At 43.4% G+C, this 21,962-nt stretch overlaps 1 protein-coding gene across 14 annotated transcripts in view; it reads left to right on the top strand.

Annotated features, from left to right (window-relative positions):
- Positions 1–21,962, top strand: part of LOC116948619 (histone-lysine N-methyltransferase 2C-like) — a 151,952-nt gene that overhangs the window by 22,400 nt on the left and 107,590 nt on the right. For 13 of the 14 annotated variants that reach the window (XM_032965457.2, XM_032965467.2, XM_032965460.2 and 10 more), the window contains exon 2: positions 20,254–20,579. The gene's annotated coding sequence lies outside the window, so the exon portion shown is untranslated. The remainder of the gene's footprint in view (positions 1–20,253; positions 20,580–21,962) is intronic. The other variant, XM_032965458.2, reaches the window with a different exon arrangement.

Here is a 21,962-nt window from a genome sequence, read left to right on the forward strand (position 1 = left end):
TTCAAGAAAAAGCACATTAAGGTCCTGGAGTGCCCTAGCCAGTCTCCAGACCTTCATCCCATAGAAAATCTGTGGAGGGAGCTGAAGGTTCGAGTTGCCAAACGTCAGCCTCGAAACCTTAATGACTTGGAGAAGGAATGGGACAAAATCCCTCCTGAGATGTGTGCAAACCTGGTGGCCAACTACAAGAAACGTCTGACCTCTGTGATTGCCAACAAGGGTTTTGCCACCAAGTACTAAGTCATGTTTTGCAGAGGGGTCAAATACTTATTTCCCTCATTAAAATGCAAATCAACGTAACTTCAGACGGGCATGTATATGTGCTTTCTTGAGCAGGGGGACCTTGCGGCCACTGCAGGATTTCAGTCCTTCACGGCGTAGTGTGTTACCAATTGTTTTCTCGGTGACTATGGTCCCAGCTGCCTTGAGATCATTGACAAGATCCTCCCGTGTAGTTTTGGGCTGATTCCTCACCGTTCTCATGATCATTGCAACTCCACGAGGTGAGATCTTGCATGGAGCCCCAGGCCGAGGGAGATTGACAGTTCTTTTGTGTTTCTTCCATTTGCGAATAATCGCACCAACTGTTGTCACCTTCTCAGCAAGCTGCTTGGCAATGGTCCTGTAGCCCATTCCAGACTTGTGTAGGTCTACAATCTTGTCCCTGACATCCTTGGAGAGCTCTTTGGTCTTGGCCATGGTGGAGAGTTGGGAATCTGATTGATTGATTGCTTCTGTGGACAGGTGTCTTTTATACAGGTAACAAGCTGAGATTAGGAGCACTCCCTTTAAGAGTGTGCTCCTAATCTCAGCTCGTTACCTGTATAAAAGACGCCTGGGAGCCAGAAATCTTTCTGATTGAGAGGGGGTCAAATACTTATTTCCCTCATTAAAATGCAAATCAATTTATAACATTTTTGACATGCGTTTTTCTGGATTTTTGTTGTTGTTATTCTGTCTCTCACTGTTCAAATAAACCTACCTTTAAGATTATAGACCGGTCATTTCTTTGTCAGTGGACAAACGTACAAAATCAGCAGGGGATCAAATACTTTTTTCCCTCACTGTAACCTATATAGCTATATGACCTCTTGCCATGGCAGCTCTCTCGCCTACTTCAGCATTTTTTTGCTGTGGTTGTTCCACCTGATGAAGATCGCTTGTGTTGAGATCGAAACGTCATGATTTGTTTTATTTCATTTCTACCTACGTGACTTTACCGAAAGAACCAAAGAGTATCTTTAATTATATTTACGAGATGTTCAGAGTTTTTGATGAACAAAGAGTTCCTTCCGACGTAGGGCTGTATTTGTTTCGTTACGTATTGTGCTAATTTGTATGTGGCGGAGCCTATTGTGCTAACTATGGGTCTTAATGGGACATCAGGTTTGTGAATTTTTGGTAGCCCATGCTCCTTTTTGTCTGCCTCTGGTAGTGAGTTTTCTCGCAGCTTCTATGCTGTTCTTGCTCATATAGCAATGAATAATTGCCAGCAAATTAATTAATGAATAAAAATACAATGAATTGATGTGAAAAGAGTATCGTCAATTGATTGAAAAATCTCATTTATACCGGCTCTATAAATGAGTGGCTTTGTAAGGCATTGTCTGCAGGTTTTACATTGTTGCATGGCAATTTGATATTGTAAGTTTACACGGAGTTTCATTGAAATAGATTGAAATTTACATTGTCACACCATGTGGAGGTTGCTGTAAAGTTGGGATGTTTGGTAAGAGCAGCACTGTGTGGGAGCTCAGGGCAAATTACTTTTGAGAAAAAAAAGCATCAACTGCTATTACGAAACGTAATGCCTTTAAACAAAATATAACCAGAGTTGATTTTTAAGGCCAGACATGCTTGACATGGTAAGACCCGAGGTGGGAGAAACCCGCTAAAAAAATCTGAAATCGGTTCGGAGGCATTACGCCCTTCCAGAGGGCCTAAGGGAGATTAATACGGCTCTCGTCTTGGTGGATGCAGCGCAGGTTAGAAAGATCGTACCTTACAAGCCATCGGCTAAGGATGATCTGGCATTGGTACTCTCAAAGAGAGCTGATAAGCTAGCAAAGAAAGAGGCCAGAGACCTTCCCAGCCACATTCTTGTTGTTAAGGGCAGGGGCCCATGTGAAGTATGTATGCCGGGAAATTATCTCGGAAAGCTCAAAGGCAGTTAAGGCTACAGCAAATAGTGCCGTGCTCAACAGGGAATATGGGGATATCAGATTGCCCGTGGCGTTTGTCACAGATGCGGGCGTTGACTTATTAACTGGATTGGAGGAGCACTGGCTTCATCTGTGGTAACGAAGAACCTTGTGGCAAAGAAAGCTAAGGGGTCGTGCAGTCAGTGAAGGAGTTTTTGTCCCAACTTCCGTTCATACATAGGCTCCTATTCAGTAGAGCAGCAAAGGATGCCCTGGAAGGACAGGGGAAAGAGCTGATGGAAAGGAAACCTGTGACCTGGAGATCTAATCAGTCTTCAATCGGAAGAGGCAGAGAGGGCACTCCCAGAGGCATGAGACAATCCTCCCAGGCCTCACCTCTCAAGCAATGAGAGGGCGAGTGTCGTGGTGGATAGTCTGTAGATGACACCAACTCCAGCACAACTCGGAGGACGCTTGGCCCTGCTTGCCCAAGAGCGGGAAAAGAATCACTTGGGACGGATGGATCCTCGAGACGGTTCAACAGGGTTACGACCTGGAGCTTTTATTACAGGCCACCCACCACAACTGTTACGGGAAGAATCCCGAGCCCAGCAAGGACCCAAGATTGAATTCGGCCTTGCTAAGGCTGTTGGAGATGGGGACTGCAGAGGTGCTCAGGATTTTATGATGGCATCTTTACGGCGACAGCGGCTTCAGGAAGATTCTTGATTTCACATGAGACTGCATTTCAAGATGGAGTCCCTCGCCTTCATAAGCCGAGACGACTGGCTAGCATTCGTAGATTTGAAGGATGCTGATCTAGCCCTACAGATAATAGCAGAAGGTCACAGATTCCTCAGGTTTCCAGGCCCGATGGGTGCATTGGCAGGTCTGGTTGCTCCGTTTTGTGTGTTTAGTGTCAATGAGGGTCCTGTATTTACCAAACTGGGAACAGCACGGCCTTTGGGTGTTATTCGCAGCCATAGACATACATTTTCTTTGTTTGTTTGTAATTACTAATTAAAATCCTGTCAAGAATGTACACGTTTTGGTATGTTGGTGATTATGTTCATGTAATTCTACATTAAATTATCGTAGCGTACGTTTCCCGTAGCATCAACTGCCACGACAGAGAAGAGTCCACTGAAATGGAAACATCCCTGCCGGAAGAGGTAGTCTATGGGGATGTGGTTACCCAGAAGCCTCGCTTTACTTCTCTCCAACAGCTGTTCATTAGCATAAAAGCATTGATCCATGTAAAACATTTTTTCCATATATATGCCTTATTTATTTTATAAATTCTATTTCAGTACTTTTTCGCTTGCCCAACTCATCAATATAGCCTCTGCAAAATTGGAAGTATTATTTTAACGCATAAAATCCTCACTGAGCCCTGATAAGAGTATTTCCATCCTGCTGTGGGATATTCAGCCAAATTATTTACAGGTATTTTTAGCCGCTGCCAAAAACTGGGAAGCCCGGAGAAAACCCACACGAGGGGTTAACACGCAACTAGCACCTTCAGAAACCTACTTGCCGTGCTGTCTCCTTATCTTGCAGACATGATGACCACATCCGTTTGTGGTATACCAACGGCCAAAAATAACCACTCCATGTAATATTCAATTGTTTGACTTGATAAATATTTATTGTGTAGCTTGCATTAGAGAGTGGATATTTTCCTTCAGGAATCATTTTCAATTCCTCTGATCCCTGTGTTAAAAAATCTCGATTCAATTGAAATGGGATTCAAACAAGGATTCTGCATTGGACGATTCGGGCCCTAATCTCAACGCGCCTGTGCCCCCCTCCCCCTCCCCACATTTATGCAATTCCACCAATTGCAAGATCCCTGTTGGGAATTGTGAGAATTTCCCAGCTCCAGCTGGCACATGTGAGCAGCACATTAAGCGAAATATATTTCAAGTCGTTTACCAGGGTAAATAAAAATGACATTCAAAAAAATGTTAGCAATCTTCATAACATAAGGTTGGCTGCTCGGGGAATGTGTGTTTCTTTCTGGCTCTGTCCATGAAACAAGACACGGTTGGCCCTATATACTGTGACTACTTGCCAGTGCACATGCCAAAGGCTCAAAGATGTCTGTTATAACATCGAGTGCATTGAAAATCAAGTAGGGGGCAGAGGAGGAATCGTAAGTCGATTATAATTGGAGTTGTATTTATTTAAACTTAAAAATGCATGTTGGTTTGCAGACATGTATTGTCAACTGCATTGGTAATCTGTATAATAAGCGGTTAATCTACATGTGTACCTATTTGTCTGAAGAACTCCTCCTTGACCACTCCAACAATTTAAATTAATTGAGGTGTCAATATTATCAGCCTATGTACTGTGTGAAAGAAGTCCACATTTTGATAAAAAAAAATAATTTTGACTTTGCCAGTTCTCCCCAAGTGCTGCTTGTCCATTGTACCATTTATAACAGACCAGAGGATCATGCCAGCAATGTTTAAAATCATACAACAGATAGGTGTGCACCTCGTGTGTGTGTGTGTGGATGCAGGCATATTACCCATGGGATTCCCACTGTCGTATAAACTGGTGAGTGATGAGGGTTACGTAAATGTATGACTGGTGAGTGACAGGTGAGAGTGGTGAATGTCTGATGAGGTTTTGGTGTTTGCCATGCTAGTGCCACGTCACCCCGTTCACAGGGCAGTGTCCACCAGTTGTGGGTAGATTTTTAGCAGAATCCTCGTGAGTATGAGCCATGAGGCTCTTCGAGTTTGGTTCTTCCTGGGTTAAGAATTATAATTTCCCAAAATAAAAAAAAAATCTTAATTTTCTAAATGAAAGTTATTGCAGTTCATATTATCCAATGCATTGCGTGTTCTTTAACTTGCCCTTTTGATATACATTATTCTCACATGGATGATTTTGTACTCGCCAAGCTTCATATCGTTTTTACATACGTGAAAAAAAATCTAACCATCATGATGTGCTTTCATTGTGCCCTGCTTTAGTATGTAAATTTGTATATAGCTGGAGCCGGTATAATCACCCCATTAGAGTGAGGTTAATATGCATTGTGATGTGAAAAATATTACAGCTGTGGGTTATACAAAAATAGTTTTTCAAAAGCCGCTTTTTGAAAAAAATAGCCTAGCACAGACAAAGCTGTAAATGTTAATGCTGAATATAATTTATCAGAATGCAGAAACATCCGACTTCATTCAGCAATTACAATATGGCAATACTTTGGTTACAACTTGCCTTCCAGAAAGCATGAAGTGCAGAAATTGGTAACGGAATTGCATATTGTGGACGCGTGTGTGGATATCTTATAAGGTCTTACTACAGTGCAGAACATGCAATATTTGCAGAGATGCTTTTTATACAGTGCCCATCAGGGTTGCCAAAATAAGCTCAGGAATGACATTCAGAGTGTTGTATACACTGTACGGTAGTGTGGCGCATGCCTGTAATCTAGCACTGTGCAGGCCAGGGTTTGCGGATGACACGGAGATTCTGAAACTCCCTTCCCTTCGGCGCCGAAGAGGGAGCCATACCCCGGCTCGCCAGGAAAAGGCAGCACAGCAAGTGGACTTAATCGCCATCTGTTCGTGTGTGTATGGGGATAGTTTCCCCCTTTGCGTGTGTGCGTTTTCTCCGGGCGCTCTGGTGTTTTCCACCTTGTTTAAACACTCGTCAATCGGCTGAAAACATATTAAGAACCCAATGCAGGACCCTCCTGAAAAAGATTCATGTGATTCGGTGTGGCTTTCCTGGATAAATAAGTAAAATAAATCAATATAAATACTTAAGTGTACGTGCGCATTCCTGATGTATGTATGTGTGTTGTATGTATGTGGAACTTCTTTCGCATCGTACGTAGCCAACCGTGCTAATCGGAGGTGCTACAATCCCTCCCTTTTGCTTCCAGTAAGAATAGCAAGGGCGCACTGAATACTGGAATGCCTGCGGTTGTAACACGTGTTAAGACTCCAGGACTCCCATGTCCTGGTTCTTTTATGTATCCTTCCCTTGAGCCTCACTGGGTGGGTGACTGGAGATCTCGGGGTCACTGATGTACACACACACATTTCCAATTGTTGCGTTAGTCAGAAGGGACCATTATTTTCGCGGTCAATTTAATTTTTTTCTGTCTTTTTTTCTCTCGGCCATTTGGACCGTCGTGTTGCCTTGCTTCAAAGGCACGAAAAGGGCATCCATAAACGCATGGCGATAGTTGTGAAAATTGTGCACGTTTGTTCATGGCCTGTGTGCAATTTTTAAGATGGTCCTTATGCGAGTGGACGCATACAGCCGTATGTATCCACTGCTGGATTAGGGCCTCCCCGCGCTGTATATATCATGGTTGTGATTTCACAATACTTAACCAGATGTTGGTCAGCGTCAGTTGGTGAAGGCAAGGGAGCGTGTGTATTTGTGCACGGTACAGTACAAGTGTCCCTCGATTTACGAACGTTTGGTTTACGGCATTTTGCGTAAATGCAATTGACAAATCATTTACACTTTTTGAATCGCGAAATATAATTTCTGCATAAGCGAAATTTCACATGGCACGCGCACCATAAGATCGTCAAACATGAATCACCCGGGAGGCTGCATCATCCATTCGTGACAGTCAGGGTATTCCTACAGTGCAACAGTAGCACCTCCCCACATCACCTTGCCAGCCATTACAACATGTATATCTTGATGTGAGTTTTCCTGAAAAGGTTAATTATTTTTGTTTTTAATTAATTACTATTCAATCGTTTTAATATTCATGTATTTACTTATTTGTGTAAAGTGTTGTAGATGTGTATTTTTAGATTAGGGAAAGAGTTGGAATGAGTTGAAAAACGCATCCCTAATTTTTTTATATTAAATTAATGGGAAAGGCCATTCAGATTTACGAAATTCCATTTAACGCGCGTTTTTAAGAAAGCATCCCTTTTCTACATCGAGGGTTACCGGTAAAACAAATGGGTTTTGCTGTATTTGAAATGTTGCATATTGGGGTTTTTTCCACTTCGTAATATATGAATTGAAGGCATCCACAGAATGTATACCTATAACTGAACATATTCTAGATTAAATGCTTTAAGTTTTACTTTAAAACACTAAAGTAGTTAAGGATAAAGCTACGGGATTGAAACACGATAAGAAGTGTAACAGTGTTTTGGTGTTTAGATTGATATAAATTCTTAAGAGCATAGTGCATGTTTCCTATTGCTTGGGTAAAAATTCGTCTTTGATTTGTATATATGTTGCATGTAATTAGTTCCCTGCGCCCCTGCAGCCACTAGTGGCCGCTACATATACCACAATGCAAGATAAAACATTTGATTGTTGAATCAAATAGTGGCATTTCATCCTAGCTTTAACAAACAGACCCCCACATTGAATTATGATACCGATAACATCAACTTACCCAGGAAAGAGCTACACAGAGAATGTGTACCATTGTGTTGAAGTACACACATGCAAGGAAGTTATTACTATACAAGTTCAATTGCCAGTGCATGCTTAAAGAATCGTGCAGCCCAGTTGGGGTGTCAAAGTTGGGCGAGTCATATAATTTCATGTCTCGAGGGAAGGCTATTCCCGAGCTCCAAATAAAGGATCTATTCACGATAGATGATATTCAATGGTGCAAACGAGCAGTCAAGGTCAGGATGTTATCACAGTCAATGCCATTGATGCCAAATACTCTCACTATCGCTGCTTCTGCAAAATTTTGGCGCTGTTCCACAGTTGACACCTGACCGTCGGTCTACTCTTACACTGCACCATCAGTTGGCTTTTGGCCTTTGTCTTCCACACATAGCCCACCCATCTGTTTGTTGTTTACATTTTATTCCAAACTTCCTTACACTATCCTGCCATACGATTGCTTGTATTGTCATGCTGCTGAATCAAAATGCTAGAAGCATATTTTATTGTTCTTTTATTTTAATCTTTTCTGCATTTTAGAGTAACAGACAAATTACCCTCGGTAATCAAATCCTATTTTGTTTTTTATCATAACCACACGGCTATCTGTGGTGCTAAAGTCAAGCGATCTGTAGCCTCCTCATGTTTCCGCTGCATCGGGCATGAGCAACATTCTTTACCGATGCAGGCCTAGACCTGGTAATCTGGAACACAAGGGTAATGGTGACATCAGAAGGGCTCTCTGGCAAAAGAGATTATGGGTGCCACACACTGAATGCCTCACTCATGCTGCTGCCCTTTGAGGGCAGGATACTGTTTAGGAAGGAGACCCAAGCAGCCTTGAAACAACATGACATAGCAGACGTAGCAGCGAGAAACATATTGCCCGCATTATTTGTGGCCAAGTTCATCATCGGGTCATTGGAGACTCTCAAGCCCCAAGAGTCGAGGACCAAGAGTTCCACCAGGCCAACTTCATCATCGAGTCATTGGAGACTCTCAAGCCCAAAGAGGGAGGGAGGATCAGGCGTTCCACCAGGCCAACTTCATCATCGAGTCATTGGAGACTCTCAAGCCCAAAGAGGGAGGGAGGATCAGGCGTTCCACCAGGCTTACCTCACTTTCGGGATGCGGCTTTGTTTACCATCGACATAGGAAAAAGGGCATGCTGGACATCGCTTCCAAGGTGGCATCTGCCACCATAGTGGGCCAGAGGGCGATCTAAATGAAAGAAAACAAGCTAAACGCCAATTCAAGGGTGGTCTAGTGGGCTCTGCCATCCGAAGGAGAGAGACTCTTTAATAAGCACCTTCCAGAACGACTTAAGACGGTGGACTATGCCAAGAAGGTAGCCTCGTAAGCCCGAAGCTCCCTCAGGCGTTCATCCAGGAAGGCTCATGATGTCTGAGCATCCAAGCTATTCAGTATGTGGCTACCAATCAACAGGGGCTGTGCTTTTACTCCCGATTTTTCATGGTCGGAGCAATCTTCGACCTTAGGAAACTAAATATCTTCCGCATGAAGGAGCTCTTCAAGAAGGAGCCATTCCGTTCAATTAGGAACTCCCTGCATTGGGGGAATTGGACACTGGACTTGCAGGATGCCTACCTGCACGTTCCAATGCTCCTAGAGTTCTTCCAGTAACTGAGGTTCTATGCTCTCGGGCAACGCTCAAAGGACTGAGCGCTGTCATTTGGCCTGACCTTGGCTGCAAGAGTGTTCACCAAGATCCTCATGACCTTGGTGGTGGCGATAAGGGAAAGGAGTATTCATATTTTCCCCTATCTGGATGACCTGATCAGTGTATCATCACCTCTCATGCTTTGGCATACGCCGATGCAGTCCTTGGCTGCTCAAAGACCACGGTTATGTGGTGAACCCAGCCAAGTGTGTCGTCCAAGCAATTTTACCACCTTGGTTCCAACATCTGGAAGTACCAGGGTAAAGATGCACCTTTCGTACAAAATGGGTTGCTTGTCAGCCAGCAGACTGGAGGGCTGCAAGCTAGTCCGGTGACTTGGGCGAGGGACATTTTCGTCCTTCTGAGGAACATGGTCTCCACCGTGGCGATGGTGCCCTAGGCGAGACTGCACATGAGGTCACTTATTTGGGCTCGGCTGCTTCAATGGAGCCCGATTCACGGCAGTCTTTATCAATTGGTCGAACTGACTGAAACAATCGGTTGAGAGTCTTGTATAGGAGAACCGGGGGAGTTTGTAGAAGAGTCTCATGTTTGGCGACCCTCCGCCAGACTTTATTCTCAAGACTCATGCGTGTGCGTGGAAGTGGGGAGCGTACCTTAAGGGCAATACCTGTCCAAGTCAGGTTGGCCGCAGCGCACGCAGGGGTATCAATCTCTCGGAGCTTATTGCAGTGCACCTCGCTCTTCGTCATTTACGGATCAGGGTCTGGTAGAAGCAGATTCTCTTTCGCTCCGACAATATAGCAACGGTGGTGATGGGGAATTGCCACGGCCTCCCCCCAAGTTTTGCTCGCTTATGACGGAGGCTTAGAATCTCCTGTGTTGGTTAGGCTCAACACCTATCCCCTAAAGGCTTACCATCTGGCAGGGACAGATAATGTGGTTGTGGATGTACTAAGTCGAGGATGGCTTGATCTGGGGGAATAGACTCTACACCCATATTCAGATGAAATTTAGGCGGTGTAATTTGACAACAGTTGAGGCCTATTTACCAGCTGAGGCTGCGGACAATGTACTTCCATGTTCTTTTGTAAAATCACAGACTCGTAGGTATCACCAGATGCTACGACTGAGAGTGACGGAATACATTATAACTAGACAAGAGTGGAAGGCATATGTTTTGAAGACTATCTTATACATGGCTACATAAATAGGTTCGGATCATAACCTAGTCATTGCAGAAATAGGAGTGGGGAGAATTTAAAAGAGCTGTGGTTGATACGGCAGCTGAGGTGCTGGGTGAAAGAAAATGTGAAATGGTTCACACAGGAAAGAAATGGATAAAAGAGCATTGACAATGGATGTGGCCGTAGCACGGCGAGAGTGATGAGATATTGCATTGATGGTATAGGAACTCCAGTGAGAAAGATATTGTCTCATCACCAATTTATAAAGCACTTATGTGTGAAAGTACAGAGCTTTGTCCTCTGATACAGCTATTATGAGCTCCCACGGCCAGCTATATATGACATTTTTTTTTACTGTCAAATAAATAAAATGTGATTGTTTTAAACTCATTTGGTTGTTTTAAATTGAAGTGAATGTAAATGAGCATTGGAGAAAAAAAAAACAATTCCCTGGGGGTTTGCAAAATTCTAATTTTAGTTGTGCACTATCATGAATACCTTACTTAAAATGCTTTTATTAAACCCGACTGAAAATCTGAAATTTTCATCATGTTCCATCTTAAAAGGAGCGGACCTTTGTGGAATTTAAAAGTTGGAAGGGGGGTCACAAGAGTAGAGTCAAAAAGATGAATAGGACTTTTTTTGTGAAATTGGCAAATGCTACACGGCCCACTCGCTCGTTGTGGACAGACGCGGCTATGTGTTCTGATTGGTGCCGCTTAAAATTCAAGAGGCGTCGTGCTCTGTGTTGTTTTTGTGTTATGTTTAATTTAGCGTATCCCCCTGCGGGGATGTCCATAATATGTATAATTATCCATCCAACTTGGCCGAGGCACTCCATTCCCTTCCAGGACCACCCAAAAGTTAGGTCATTCAAAGGTGGATTCACTCGGAGCAAGTGTCTACTTGTTGAAATGAAATGTCTTATACATGTGGCTAGGTTGTGCAGGGTAGAACATAATGAATGCGTCTTAATAATGAGCTGGCACCACCGAGATCCTGATTATAAATGAATGCAGTCACCCTTGTTTACACCTAGCTTCTAGTGTAGGGAGGTGATGGTCTCAGCTGGGACACCAATAAGAGCGCAAAAAAGTCATGGTAAATTTATATTGTCTTTGGTCTAGTCCTTTTCGCATGGCTGACGTTTTTTTAAAATGTTTTTTTGGTCGACAATCCGTGAAACCACTCTTCACAGAAGAAAGAAAGAGCACCTATCTTTTTTTCTGGTGAGAGTGGTGTCTTGAAGAGAACCCAGAAGTATTTCTTTGGTGTCATCTTTCAAGAGCCATTCCCTGTTGTGTTTTTTTTATTTGTCACCGACTGATGGGATTTCCAGAAGGACATGTTTTCATCTTGTGACACAGCTGCATGAGCACAATAGAGATGCAGTTGGTAAACACATATATTTTACATTTCATGTTGGCATGGTTTCATACCCAACTCTGTTCCACTTTTGGCTTTCACCATATTGTTCGGCATTATGACGTTCCTGAAGAAGCGCCCACCACGTGGAGTGAAACGCTGGACATTACGCCAAACAATGCGATATAATTTCAACACATGAGACTGCCGCTATGCAGCACAACCAGGAAAACCTACGCGGTAGTATTATGATTCACCTGGATTTGGGACACCGCCAATCTCTCTCACTTTGACAGCAGCTGCCAAAGCGACACGGGGGCATCCCTCAATCTAATCCCACTCGTGTAACATTTCGTAAAGCTGTCTATTTGTGAAGCCCACGTGAGGCTTTCCCACTATCTATGCTGCCTGCGTGTATGGGAGGCAGGAGGGGGTGCGATGTTTTGGGTCTAGTTTTGAGTGATCATTGGTTAATAATTCAACGCTGTACTTGGATCCCTGGTGGCGAGGGGGGAGTCGCAGTGCTATTCACGAGGACCACATGCCACGTTTCAGATTCTCGCCTTGGCCAGGTCTTGGCTTTTTATTGGGAGGCATCCCTTTCCAAGTAGTCTATGCACGTACCTTTGACCTATCCACTTGGCCACGTGGCCATGAATCAAACCACCCATTGTTTCCTGAGATTTTTTTCGGGCCTCAGCTGGTTTGAAATAGTACTGAAAACAGCAGAACAGATTTGACCATGTTACGTAGAGAGTTAGATTGATCTCATCCCGGTCACCAATCCACATTTGCTCTGGCATTTCCAGTTCTGTTTGCAAAAATGAATTGGTTTAATGGCAGGTGATGGACACTGTTTACATCGCTTAAACGGGCGCCACCTGGTGTTGATTGAGAGGCCTAGTTAAGTGATTTCATAACTATTTTTTTATATTCCAGAGACAATCCTTGGTATGATGTAATTTCATTGGCATAACCACAGTAACAGCAGAGATATATAAATGATATAAAATGGTAACAAATGGCTCAATTCGTCAAGCACGGTTATGAAATGCTCTCGAGATATCATCATCTAGTCTGGTCATGTTTTTACCATGTACATTTAAGATTAGAGGATGTACGTCATTTTATTCTAGGTATAGTTATGCATGTATTCCAATGCAACTTTAACTACATGCATATTTATGGTTTTAAAATTTGACAAAAGTCACCAAGTTGAAAATGACATTCCATTTATTGCAAAATTACAGTCTATTTTCTCCCGTGTGTATTTGTTCCTAATTTAGTTCCGATTGTGCAATTGCCAACTCGCGCAGGTCACTTCGGATGCCTTCTTGTTTTAGTGAATGGCCGCGGAAGCAGATCTCGCAGAATTACGGTTGAGGGGGTGCACGTTGCCATAACCGGTCTGGCAAGCAAAGCAATGTTTTATTTCAGTTTTGCCAAATTACATTCAAAAGAACGTTTAATGTAATAATTTATTTTTGTACAGTTACAAATTTTTCTGAGACCAACATCTTGCTGTACTGGGGAACCCTGGTTTTTATCATGGTTGGCTACCCAGATTTGAGCCCAGAATCTCGACGGTACCGGCTCAGTTCTCTGACCCATGAGCCCACCGGGCTCACTCGCATTGTTCAATGATTTTTCAAGTTCATGTGAGGTGTACAAATACAGTGAGGGAAAAAAGTATTTGATCCCCTGCTGATTTTGTACGTTTGCCCACTGACAAAGAAATGATCAGTCTATAATTTTAATGGTAGGTTTATTTGAACAGTGAGAGACAGAATAACAACAACAAAATTCAGAAAAACGCATGTCAAAAATGTTATAAATTGATTTGCATTTTAATGAGGGAAATAAGTATTTGACCCCCTCAATCAGAAAGATTTCTGGCTCCCAGGTGTCTTTTATACAGGTAACGAGCTGAGATTAGGAGCACACTCTTAAAGGGAGTGCTCCTAATCACAGCTTGTTACCTGTATAAAAGACACCTGTCCACAGAAGCAATCAATTAATCAGATTCCCAACTCTCCACCATGGCCAAGACCAAAGAGCTCTCCAAGGATGTCAGGGACAAGATTGTAGACCTACACAAGGCTGGAATGGACTACAAGACCATTGCCAAGCAGCTTGGTGAGAAGGTGACAACAGTTGGTGTGATTATTCGCAAATGGAAGAAACACAAAAGAACTGTCAATCTCCCTCGGCCTGGGGCTCCATGCAAGATCTCACCTCGTGGAGTTGCAGTGATCATGAGAACGGTGAGGAATCAGCCCAAAACTACACGGGAGGATCTTGTCAATGATCTCAAGGTAGCTGGGACCATAGTCACCAAGAAAACAATTGGTAACACACTACGCCGTGAAGGGCTGAAATCCTGCAGCGCCCGCAAGGTCCTCCTGCTCAAGAAAGCACATATACATGCCCGTCTGAAGTTTGCCAATGAACATATGAATGATTCAGATGACAACTGGGTGAAAGTGTTGTGGTCAAATGAGACCAAAATGGAGCTCTTCGGCATCAACTCAACTCGCCGTGTTTGGAGGAGGAGGAATGCTGCCTATGACCCCAAGAACACCATCCCCACCGTCAAACATGGAGGTGGAAACATGTTTTGGGGGTGTTTTTCTGCTAAGGGGACAGGACAACTTCACCGCATCAAAGAGACGATGGACAGGGCCATGTACCATTTAACCTTTGGTGAGAACCTCCTTCCCTCAGCCAGGAAATTGAAAATGGGTCGTGGATGGGTATTCCAGTATGACAATGACCCCAAAACACACGGCCAAGGCAACAAAGGAGTGGCTCAAGAATAAGCATATTAAGGTCCTGGATTGGCGTAGCCAGTCTCCAGACCTTAATCCCATAGAAAATATGTGGAGGGAGCTGAAGGTTCGAGTTGCCAAACGTCAGCCTCGAAACCTTAATGACTGGAGAAGATCTGCAAAGAGGAGTGGGACGAAATCCCTCCTGAGATGTGTGCAAACCAGGTGGCCAAATACAAGAAACGTCTGGCCTCTGTGATTGCCAACAAGGGTTTTGCCACCAAGTACTAAGTCATGTTTTGCAGAGGGGTCAAATACTTAATTTCTCTCATTAAAATGCAAATCAACGTATAACATTTTTGACATGCGTTTTTTTCTGGATTTTTTTGTTGTTATTCTGTCTCTCACTGTTCAAATAAACCTACTATTAAAATTATAGACTGATCATTTCTTTGTCAGTGGGCAAACGTACAAAATCAGCAGGGGATCAAGTACTTTTTTCCCTCACTGTAATCTTGAGCAGTGACAAAACCAGGTGAGTGCGGATTATAAACATCTCTTCCAGCTGAGCTGGCCGTTGGCAATTTACATAGGGTATGGCAGTGTGATTAAACGTCCCCTACTCATTTAACCAAATATATCTCTCGATTACGCAACTCCGTTTTGGAAAGTGAATCACTCGGCAGTCTCGATGTGCCTTGAGAGCCTGCTGACTGACTGTATTGATGTACCACTGCTATTATGTAAACGCTTTGTCTTGGCATTGTGATGGAATTTTTCAGTTTACAGCTTCTAAGACGTGTGAGCATATGCCTTCGTGCATGCAAATGAGTTTTACAGCACTATAGAATAAACCTCATTATACTCGCAAAAAAGGTAATCTTTCTGCATTTTACAAAAGCTACCCCCCCACCTCCCTACATTAATACAAATAAACAACACGACATAGTATTCTTGGTTCTTTCGGTAAAGTCACGTAGAAGGGAAACAATAAAATAATAAAAATATAAAACAATAAAATTCTCACTAACACGACATAGGGTTGTAATGACTTGCTTCCTCACCACCACACGATGAACTGTCACAATTTGATTCACACAGCAATAAATGGATTTCCCCTGTGGATTATACAGATATAATCAGTAATGGTATTAATAATATATACGCTAAACTAGTGTTATATAAATGTACTATATGTAATTAATAGATTCATTTTGAGGGTAATATTGCATCTTAATAATTGAATAAATATGTTTTTACTTTATTTAGTTGGCAAACCTTTAACTCTATGGAAGATTTGGCCAAATGTGCTGTAGAGGGGGCTCTAGATCCTGCTCTAGTGGAGGCCTTTCCGCCAGCTGTGGCGTGAGCAAGCAATTGCAGGGGATGCAGCTTTAGCTTTTACTCTTCTCCATCAGAAACAGGACCATGCCTTGCAAGGTGCATCCTGCACAGGTAAATTGCCACTTCTCATGTGGAAGGGAGGGTGATGAGCAAACTCATCTTGCTGGTTCATCAGGATATTGGGAGTAATGCAGTGTGGGAATGAAGGGATGCAGTAGCCATGCTTGGCTGGTGGTGGATATGAGACATGGTGTCGGGAAAATTGTGGTTCACAGAGTCGTGGGATTCCAAAGCCGCAGTCTCCAGCACATTCAAATTAGATCCTTTTGCATGCGATGCATAAAAGATTAAAATTGGTAAAGCTTTAAAGTGTGTGCTTTTGGAAACGCCCCAGACTGGCGGTGCAATGCAACGCAGTCTGTCGTCTTCAGATGGCCACGAAGCACATTTTAAACCGCAGACCAAAACATAAACTGTAAAGAAAATTACTGAGCAAGTGTATACGAGGCCTAAAAATTTATGAAAATGTGATCCTACTTTGTAATCTATGAAACATCGTCAGCCATTGTCTACCCACTGCTGGTTAAAGGCTTCCCCATACCATCCTCTTGGATGACTGGCACATTCTGCTCTTTGCCTGCAATTCAGTCACCAGTCTCGTCCTTTTGCCATCATCCTATCTCACTATAGACCATCAATCCTTCTCCTGAGGTGTGCTGCCCAATCCCATTTACTTTTGTTTATTGTAAATATGAAGTCTGTGATTCGTCTTCTGAGCAATGCGTTCCTTGATTCTGTATCTCGGTGTAATTCACGGCGTGCGTTTTTATCATTTTTGCGCCCTTTTATTGAAGCATGATGTTACATTTGTATGCAAGAGTATTGTGCAAAACATATTTATGTAAATGACTGCCAAGTATAGATTCCATTTGTAAAATCAAGTTAGATAGTGGGGATGCTACATTAATGTGATGGATATTCTTTTTGTTTCTGATGCATTTGGAGTTACAGTTTAGTTGCCAAGAATATCCCTGTGGACTGAGCAATTAACGTAACAGAATCAGCAACGGTTTTTTTTCATGTCTTGTTAAAGAAACCAGTGTAGTGCACAATGTAGGCATGGCCAAAACAGAACCGGCGTGTGGATTTTGGAGCAATTTCTGGACCTACCAGTGGTCCATGCTGGGTTCTCAATGTAAAAGCCTTTGCAGTTGTGTGTCATGCACAGTGCATGTATGACAAGCAGTGTGCTGTGTCTGACCTTACAAATAACTTGTGTATGTTACGTACGACAGTAATTTCTTTGGACGTTGTACGATTTTGGGCACGTTTTATGGTTTGGTGGGCACACGCCTGTAATCCAGTGCTGCGGAGGCGAGGATTGGTGGATCGCACACATTTTTTGCGGAAATCCCTTCCTGTGGGTGTCGAGGTGCCATGCCCTGGCTTGCCAGGAGAAGGTGGTACAGCAAAGTGCTTAATAATGTCATCTGTTTCTTCTGTATTGAATCGAGCGTTGCTCCCACGCAGGTGTGGGTTTACATCCGCGTGCTCCGGTTTCCTCCCACGTGTATAAACTTTCATTATTTGGCTGACATCTTCATACCTAGAGGACTGCAGATGTTGGGAATTTGTTGGCGCTGGCTTACCACCTGGCTGTTGTGTTTCCGTTTGTGGTATATTTTGCACGCAAGTGAGTCGGTGACGTCACATCTGTGATGTCACCCGCATGCGGCAGTGTTACGCGGTGTGCCTGCTGACGTCACGCATCCCCCCCCCAACCCTCTGCGTAGTCCGTGTTTTAATCCAAGACAAGGATCCAAGTCCCGGGCAAAGCCGGGTAGTAAAGCTCGTATCGTATGTAATGTGTTCATGTGAGCTGAGCAGCCACTAATGGCTGCTACATTCCACACAGTGTTAAAAAACTAAAATTGGATCTTGAATAGAATAATTACATTATTACACGGTAGTCACAGTTCCAACGATTGTACACATACAGCATTCATGGCAGCAATATATGAATCAACATCTGAATTCTTATGAATATAAATTTTCTCTTTTCTTCACGTTCACACGTACATTTAACCCTTAATATTCGCGGGACTTTATATTCACTGTTTTGCGTATGTATGGCCAATTTTTTGTCGTCTTTTAAAAAATTTCAGCGGTAGCACACTGCTACCTGTCAAGAAGTACCGTGCTGTAGCTTGGGAGCAGTGTGGATTGAATGTACGTATGTTGAACTTCTTTCCCACCGTGCGTAGCCAACTGTGCTAATCAGAGGTGCGGGAGGGAAGGACAACAAACTAAACTGCAAAAACAGTTTCAAAGAAATTCGTTTTCAAATCTACATTTAAAGCTTTCGTGACTGCAGGGATCCATACTCTTTGGTTCTATTCGGTAAAGTCAAGTAGGAAAAAAATAAAACAACAAAAAATCGCGACGTTTCGGCCACAACACAAGCGGCCTTCATCAGGTGAAGGGATCAGGCTGTCTCGAGGACAGCGCTGGAGTGGAACACAGCCACGCTCAGACCGCGACCTTTAAGCGACCTTTAAGCGACCTTTAAGCTTTAAGCTGTGTTCCACTCCAGCGCTGTCCTCGAGAGACAGCCTGATCCCTTCACCTGATGAAGGCCGCTTGTGTTGTGGCCGAAACGTCGCGATTTTTTGTTGTTTTATTTTTTTTACCTACGTGACTTTACCGAATGGAACCGAAGAGTATAAATTAGTTTTCAATCTAGATGAGTTAAAAGTGCATGGCCCCAGCGGCTTCCTAATATCGGAAGGAAGGGCGTTCGTTCCAGACGGCCGCAGAAGATTGTCGGAGCGCAGAAGTTACCCCCCACGTGACTCCACTGTCCCGCTCAGTCGGCCTCCGTCTGCCGCACGGTTTACACGCGAGTGCTCTCCTGTAACAATTGCTTGGAATTATGGACGTAACTGTGTTGCCGTTAACCACGGCCCCTTAGCGAAAAGAGGAAGTGACATCATTACAGGAGCTTTAAATGCCGTGTAACAATGTATTTATTCAGTCGCATTCGCACTGTTAAATACGTTCATGTTCAGCATTATTAAAGGCAAGTTACTTGTATTCATTCATACATGCATACAGTTTATATGTTTATTTAAATGCAATATATGTTTGTCCTCTAATATTCGCGCCGGTCTCCATCAACGTACCACTGCATTATATACAGGCGATTTTATTGTCATGTTTATATTGTTTTTACCCATTGCTGGATTCAACGCTGGTTTATTTATTCCCTCGTCTCCTCTGTTCACAATGTCCCCCATGTGTTTTCTCCAAGGAATCACTTGGGAAAACAGATGGTTGTCTCAGTGGGAATCTCACCTGGTTATAAATAAAGTATAATGATGATGTTGATAAGGTGATTTATATATACATGTGTCTACGAAAACACTTGACACGCTTAATACCTTGGCACCATGCCACATTTTATCAGACCTAGTGTAACGTGAATTGTCACGATTTGAGGTCCTAAATCTGTTCAAAATCCTTTTTTTTTTACAATGTGCTGTATTTTCGTGGTCTCTAGCGGCTGCAGGGGTTAGATGAACTGATGCATCATCATCAGGCATGATCAATCCAATGCTAGATGAAGGCCTTCCCAATTTGTAATAATTTCTCATCACTATGGGGTGTAATAATCCCTGTATGTGTTCCATGCCTTGGCTGCCACTCTGTCGTTATTTTTGGCCATTGGCCATCATCCCTTCCAACAACGTCGACTACCCAAGCCCACTTACTTGACTTAATTTTGAATGTTGCCTTTATCCTATGTGTGTTCCTGAATTAATGTGTTCCTCTTCTTAGCACTGTCAGTTTTTGTTTCGTTTTATTAATCAACATGTTTTTCAACCATATGCACCCCTAACACAACATTTAATATTTGAGTGCACTACATTTTTTTTACTTGAGTGCACTGTTTTTTTACTTTTGTTTATTAAGAATGGCTCAATAATGACATTAACATTTTGGATTAATAGCATCTTAATATGAGAAGACTGTACACCACTTAATGCGGAAGAAACATCAAATATATACACTTGCCACAGTGACCGATCACATCATTGAAACCAAAACACATCATCCGACTGGATGAATATAATCCTACCCTACAAGGTGGAACCGATTTAACTTAAAGCCACCATCACACAACTACCCTTACTAGTCTAAAATGGACAAGTATAAGGTCTTAAGTCTAGAATTGGAGCAAGGAGTTGAGAACACGGATATCAGGAAGAAGGGAATGCCACACTGCAAGACTTGGCTAAAATTCCACAGGTTTTCATCTGCAAAGGTAAGACTGACTAAAATAAATAGCTTCACTAAATTAACACTGGTTGACATGTGTGCTTGCTTGCATGTTCGGACAGAGCGAGGAGCTGCAGGGCACGCAGGCGAGCCAGCGCGAGGGGACCTCGCGGCTCGGAGGAACTGCAGGAGACCGTTACTGCACGGTCCCCTCGGGCCCCCGCGGAGCCGGCGCCCTGCGATGGGGGCCCCGGGCCCGGCGTGAACGACGTGGGGCCCCGGCGCCCGCGCCATGGGAGACGCGGCCAGCCCCAGGGGTAAAGGCGAGAGCGGGGAGGCGGCAACGTCGCTAGCGTCCTCGGGACCACCGTCGCCGTCGTCATCGTCACCCCTACGAGATGTCGAATGATAACTCTTGGCGGCGGACGTAATGGTTATAGAGTCTCGGGTAGGTGCTCAAAGTAAAAGTTTCGTTGTGCATTCATTTTTTTGTTATTGCCACGGCCGCAACCGCTTTCCGGTGTACAGTTGTAAGAAACGTGGCCCAGGTGTGGTGGCGATTATCCGTGCCTGTAATGCAGTGACTTTGAGGTGCAGTCGGTGTGTCACGGAAAGCGGGAGTGACTGCGTGCATCAGACATGGGAAAACAGGGTGATAAGTCATTGACTTTAAGCGATAGTACAGCAAGTATGGTTCGTACAGCCTATATAAATATGGGTTTTTGAGGCCTGTTGGTGATTGGGGCCCCAGGCCACTGGATACCATGCATCGGCGCTGCCCTGGCCTTCCCAGCTGTCACTGACGCTGGGCCCCAGTTTACTTTGTCCCACACTGTGATAAGGCGTCGCTTTATTTCTCTCTCATGTTTCTTTTCCCATGACCCCCCCACCTTCCGCCCTTCTATCTGAATGTAGTTTATTTTATTTCATTTTCACAAAGAATCTTGAGACGTGATTTGCTTTTTAAGGCTTTATAAATTGTTGTTGAGGCAATATACCCCGGAATGCCTTTATTTTCTCTGCCTACTCAGGTTGCCTCTCACAAAAATTATTTATAAATAAATTGTACACATCCAGTAATTCATGCCTGCTTCTCTATTCTATGAATTGCTGCAATTTAGGCCATGATCAGATCCAAGAAGCAATATGTTTTATTTTGTCATGAATGTTGCGCCTCTAGTGGCTGCAGGATCCTGAGAACGAATTACTAATTACATACATTTATTAATTGAAAATCAATAGTAATCCATTGTGTTGGGTTCTCGTATTTCAAATCTCAAACGTCACAATGTTTCCACAGCTGCATAAACATAAAGTTAACTGTCCTCCTATGTGACCAGTGTTACCTTGGTCTACCTTTAAAATAATGACGTTATCTCACCTGGTTAAATAAAGGACAATTATACATGTACACACATGCAAATTACATGCGCTCATTCATACATTTTAAACAGAGTACTCCGATTTCCTTTTCAAGAGATAATTGTTATCTAAATATTGACAAGTGCATTTGTGCAATAATAGTATAACACAGCCCCGGAAGGGTTGGGGGGGGGGCGGTTGTAGACACCACTGAGATTGTGGAATGACGGTGCCGATGATGCCCACAAGGCAATTGGTGTGTAAATGACTGCACAATTGCCAGGTGTGGTGGCCATGTGCTCTTGCAATTGGGCAATATTTAGGTGAGATTGGGTAGGATTGGCAGATTGCAGCGAGATTGTTTGTGCTCGAGGCAGCCACTTGGTGGTTAGTGAGGTGCCGGTAAGAATCAATAGACAATGTCTTTTGGTACATTGTAGCCTAATTTTCCTACATAAAATGTAATAAT

This window comes from Petromyzon marinus, chromosome 34 (genome assembly GCF_048934315.1).
Source record: "Petromyzon marinus isolate PM22_M1 ecotype Great Lakes invasive population chromosome 34, UKy_Petmar_22M1.pri1.0, whole genome shotgun sequence".
NCBI classification, from domain to species: domain Eukaryota; kingdom Metazoa; phylum Chordata; class Hyperoartia; order Petromyzontiformes; family Petromyzontidae; genus Petromyzon; species Petromyzon marinus.